We start from the raw sequence: 5,620 nt of genomic DNA on the forward strand, positions 1-5,620 counted from the left end.
GGCAACTAAGATAGGAAGGGAGCTACTGTGAACAGATTGAGCACAACAGCTCACCCATTTCAAATAAATCTGGTTGTTTCAAGAAGAAAGGCAGAAAAACCATCACATCACATCGCACTTATCCTTCAGCATGAGACAAATTCATACTTGATTGGCTTCAGAGCCACTGTGGACACCATGTGCTGAGCAGTGTTAACCCTTAAATGTGTCCCATCCAAACTCAATAAAATTTCACAGCTGTGTTATAAAAATGCAGTTTTTGACTGCATTATTTTAGGCTTCACATCCTCGATACTTTCTTAGAAATTACTTTTTAAAAAAATCTTTTCCATGTATTGTCATTGTAGGTTTTAGTTACTTGGATTATTAGGTGTTCTGTTCCCACAATACAGCAAATCAAGCTCCTTTTCCAGTTCCAGCTGAAATTCTGAAGGGTGTACAAATTAAAAAAAAAATTTAAACATCTGTCTCAGAGTGCTTTTGACAAGTTTAATAGCACTTCCAACCTATCAGTGACTTATGATGCTATTGTCAGCTATTATGATGTTTCTAGTTAAGTAAAAGCTGTTTCTAAATAATACACATTGGTCAAACAAGACAGGTATGTCCATCTTATCTGATAGGGATTTTGAATAGATAAAGAATTTTTTGGGGATCATTTACCATGATCTAGAGTCGAGTTAGTGACACAGAGGAATTACGGGATTAAATTTCCTATTACAGATACACTAAGAATCCAATTTATTGCAATACTGAAATCTGCTGTTCTATTGTTCAATGCACAGAATTGCTAGTTCATTGTTGATTGAGATATAAAAACTGATTAATCTACAGTTCTACAGAGGTAGATTTTAAGGTTAATTGTAGAATTTCATTGTAGCTAGACTCTTAAGCTTCCAAGTGGTTATTGCCCTAAATTTGAACTGTTTCCTTTCATATAAAAACTATGTTGTCTCCATAAAATCTGTGGTTCAAGGTACAAGCCACAAAAAATGTCATCACAGATTTTCTGTCTTCTAAATAGTGCATATTCATGCTTGCAATATAGACTTTCAAATTCAAGAACTTAAAAACTTAAGTCATGCTGCCTAAATAATGATATATGACTGATTTGTGTCTCTGGGAGCTGTAGAATTCCATGACTGCACACACACTTTACAAGTCACAACATTTCTTAGTGATTTTTAAAGCTTTCTTTTAGAAGACACGTTCTGTAAAAAATTCAAGTTCCACATTATAAAATCTTAACAGGACCTCATAAGCTATCATAAAATCAAGGATACGTGTAGAACTTCTTCCAGGATTTAGAGAACAGATAGAGGAGACATTCTTAACGCTGAGGCTGTGCTCCAGCATTCTACACAGCCTCCACACCTGGCACAGGGGTTCAGCTGGGTCCTGGAGTGCTCCAGGGTTTCACCTGCATTCCTGGGAAGGCCACTGCAGTATCCAGACTCTGTTTCCACCTCATTGGGGTGGGTGGCAGCTCCTAAAAACAGCTGTTCTTTTAACCCAGTGGTTAACTGGGTGAGGTTTTTGTTTTCCAGGTGCTGAGCTCTCACAGAACGAGGCAGGAGAGAAGCAGGCAGCTATTTCTGTGTGCTCCTGTACCTACAACCATGCATGGCAATGCTTTTCTGTCTGCTCTTCCCACTGCCCATTTTTAGTCTGGATTGATAGAACCATACAGGAGCATTTAATAATCCACCACATTTTGCACCTCAAAGGTCAGGTCACTTAACAATATTTTTATTATTCCTGTATATTAGTTTGTAATAGCACTTAGCACTTTTATCTTATCCTTAGCACTTTCTTATCTTTTCATTCTGCCACTGCTGAACACACACACACACACACAGATCTCCCCAGAAAGACTGCAGAAAGCCCAAAGCATTATGAAGTTCCAAATACACTACACAGTTATTGGCTTCCAATTTCTCATGGATGCCATTTTCAGAAGACAGATGAAATGTGTTATTATATTATTAGCTGTTTGTGCCTTGTTAAAACACAATCACTCCTAATTTGCAGAGATGTGAATACACAAGTCTGTATTTGTCACATCTACAAAAGCCTATGAATCAATTTTTTTTAATTAAACTAAGTTGTTATTCTCCATATCACCACGTTATCACGTTGGATTTTAAAGGCTAAGTATAAACAGTTAATTCCAACTTCTAAAGTCCACCAGGTATTTAGACCAGAGAGCAAAAAATATTAGATATGGACTGATGGAAATAGCACCACAGAAATACATGTATTACCTATATACTCTATATCTTACTACATTTTGTTTATATCTATTACACACATATGCTATATAAAAGTTGGAAACATGCAGGCCAAAAAGAATAGCAAATTATAAAGAACTGCTTTACAACAACTGGGCAACAGTAAATATTTATATCTTCTTTTACTGACTATACAAGAGCACTCAATGTAATTGTTCACATTAAAGTTGAAACTCCACTGAAGTTTCCTTACAGTCTAACCTCTTGCAATTTTTTACAGGATTATGAAACAACAATAGGATTTTTTATATATTGGGGAATTCTCACAAAGTATTTATTTGTTAAATCTTCCAGTAGTTCTCAGGGAAAAAAGACATTTGGCAGAGTTAATTATTATATCAAATAATTTTAAATCTATCCCCAAATGATCCAGTCATGTAGATTAGAAAACTCTGGGATAATCACTGTAGTTTAATATGCTTACACTGAGCACAAGACCCACATAGCACTGCTTGTTCTTCCTTCACTTCAATCTCAGTTGACAACTTTAACCTGAAGCTTACAATTTTGACAAAAAGGAATATTCTACCAGGAAAGGATAATAAAATACATTTTTCATAGTCTCTCTGCACACTTTTAATCCACTCTCTGCCATCATACAAGTCTGAAAATGTTATACTTTCTGACTTCACCAAGGAATGGATTTTGGAAGATTTACAAATTCTGTTACCTTCTCCTTTGGCAGTTTTAGTAACTCTCTGCAACATTGTTATTGTTACTACAGAAAAAACCCATGATGGAAATTTGGTTATTTTGGTGAAGTTCTTCAGTCTACTGATTACCAGTTCCCAATGAATCTGGTTTATTTATTTATATTTAAAATAGGAGCCTTAACTATTAGTACAAGCATTTGATGTGTTCTCAATGGTGTATCTATCCAGTGATGTGTACAGGAACAGTCTGTTCTTTGAAATCCAATTTTAAATTAAGACTCAAATCACAGATTTTTTTTCACAACATTTTTTACCCAGAATGCTAGAAATATTCAAGATCAAGTATTGCAAGAAAATTTAGAATAATAAACCCCTTCTGATTTCAGCACAGAAGCAATCAGTCAGGGACATATTTGAGATTTCAGATTAATTTTGACAATCTCACTGATGAAACCAGAAGGTGTCAACACTAATATTCTTGTTACAACTGCTAAAAGCAAATCAGATCATAATGTTGGGGGGGAGGGGGGGAAGAAAACCAGAACCCAAAACACAAAAAATTACAGTAATATCAGAAATAAGTGTGAAAAAACCTTGAGTTCCTGGGATCTGCAGCCTATATCTGCAGCCTATATCTGTGTAATACACCAAGTGGCAAAATAAAATCTCTGCCAACTGTTAGAAAAACCAAGACGTGAATTTCAGCAAAAAATAAAAGATGCCATTCCTGAGATGCAGGGTAAGTTCAGCCAAAGCAGTTGAAGAGCAGTTCCTGTTCGAGGTTCGGGGACATTTCCTGGCTAAACCATCTCCAGTTTCCCACACAGCCAAAAGTGAACAAATCAAACTCTGCAGCCCAGGAAGCTCAGGGTTGCACTGGGGAAGAAATGTGCTCATTTCCTTTGATCAGATTCCACCCTGACAAATGTTTCCCATCTTGACCTGGTGATTACACCCACAAGTACAAAGCCAGCGCCGTGTTAGTGCTGGCACTGCTGGATGCTGTTGGCACCAGGGTGGGACTGGTGCTCAAAGATCCACGTGTGGCACATCTGTGTGTGACCTACCACCACAGCATCACCCCAGTTCCAACAGCAATAGGCAATTTTGTAATGTGATCAAGTATTATGAAGACAAAAGGGAAATGCTATTAAAAGGCTCAAAATAATCACAAAGCTCTGATTTCTAGACATTAAATACAGAGCTGAATTTGTGTTAGCATGATTTTTGCATACAAAATGGTAAAAGTTTTGCCATATTTGACCAGAAAAAAGGAGATTATTATATTACTTCCCAAATCATGTCTCTAGGTTCAAGCAGATCTCTGTCTGTCTCACGTTTTCCAGCTGTGTTCTGGATGGTACCTTCTCCTATAAAAAGCTTTCACTGCCTCTTTAGGAACAGCAGGACTGGCCCAGGGTTCCAGTACAACCAGGAAACCCTGGCATGTGGAAGGAGCAGGACCAGGGCACACCTTTCCCAGGGCGGGGAAAAATGAGGGGAAAACCAGGCAGAGATGTGGAAAGGGAGCAAAACTTGGTTTCTTCTGGCACTGTTCAAAGGGATGAGATGGTGTAAATGGGGTGACAGGCTCTGCCAAGGGCTTTCTGCTGTCACACCTGCAGTGACCCCGTTGCACAGACCAGCTTCTCCTGGGGCAGCAGCAAGAACCTGCCAGTGGCTCAGGGCTCTTGGTGGCTGCCCTCGTTCTCTGGCTGCCCTGGGAGACCTGCTCTGCCTGGGCCTCCTGTGGCCCTGAAGAAAGGCACAGAAAAGGCAGTTTCATTGTAAGTACAGTGAGAAAAGTCGCTGCAATTCGTTCTGTCAGCTGCTCATTTACCATTAGAGGTCACTGTCCTGCCTGGGACCCAACTCTTAGCTCCAGGTCATGTGGACACACATGGGAGGCATTTGAAAGATGCAAGCTACTATTTAAATCAACATTAAAAAGAGCTTGTCGATATAGAAGCTCGATATGTCTATACAAGTTCTGTAGAAAACTGAAAAACAATCAATAAAAAAGAAGACTGTCTATTAGAACATGACAATTGCATGTGCTTAAAGGTCAATAAGGTATTGAGTAGATGGTGTTACAATAATTAAGAAAACTATTTAGCCAAAGAAATAGTGTCTTTAAAATGCTTCTCTTTTTAATATGGAGTTTTAATTCTTGAGTAATTATTAATTATAAAGTACTTTCAGCAAGATATCTGAATCTGAATGCAATGTCTCAAATGAGTACAGAGGATACAGCAAAAACAATGATGACTTAAAGTTTTGTGTCCCAATCCAGTAAGATGTGATGTGAAACTGGAAATCTAAAAGCCAATATCAAACCAAACAGGAGAGCAATGATTACTGCATTCAGTCGTTCACACTGAAGGCAGAGAGACAAGGACATTTCCCTTTTGGAAATTCTTTTTGGTTCACCCTAATGCCTTGAGAAAAGGATTCTCTAGTTACTGTGGTTTGTATGCCAGTACCTCACACGTACAACAACATGAAGAAAATTCAATATTTGTTCATATATAGGACCATTTAGTACTTTATGATACTCTTTGGATTAAACCCAAAGTTACTGGAAGGAGTTTTCTGAAATTCATTATAACTACTGTAAAATACTGTCACGGGTTTATCATCCAATGATCCAGAATCCAATTTCTGCCATTTACCCCC

The sequence above is a fragment of the Passer montanus genome, unplaced genomic scaffold (genome assembly GCF_014805655.1).
Source record: "Passer montanus isolate IOZ18808 unplaced genomic scaffold, ASM1480565v1 scaffold15, whole genome shotgun sequence".
NCBI lineage: Eukaryota > Metazoa > Chordata > Aves > Passeriformes > Passeridae > Passer > Passer montanus.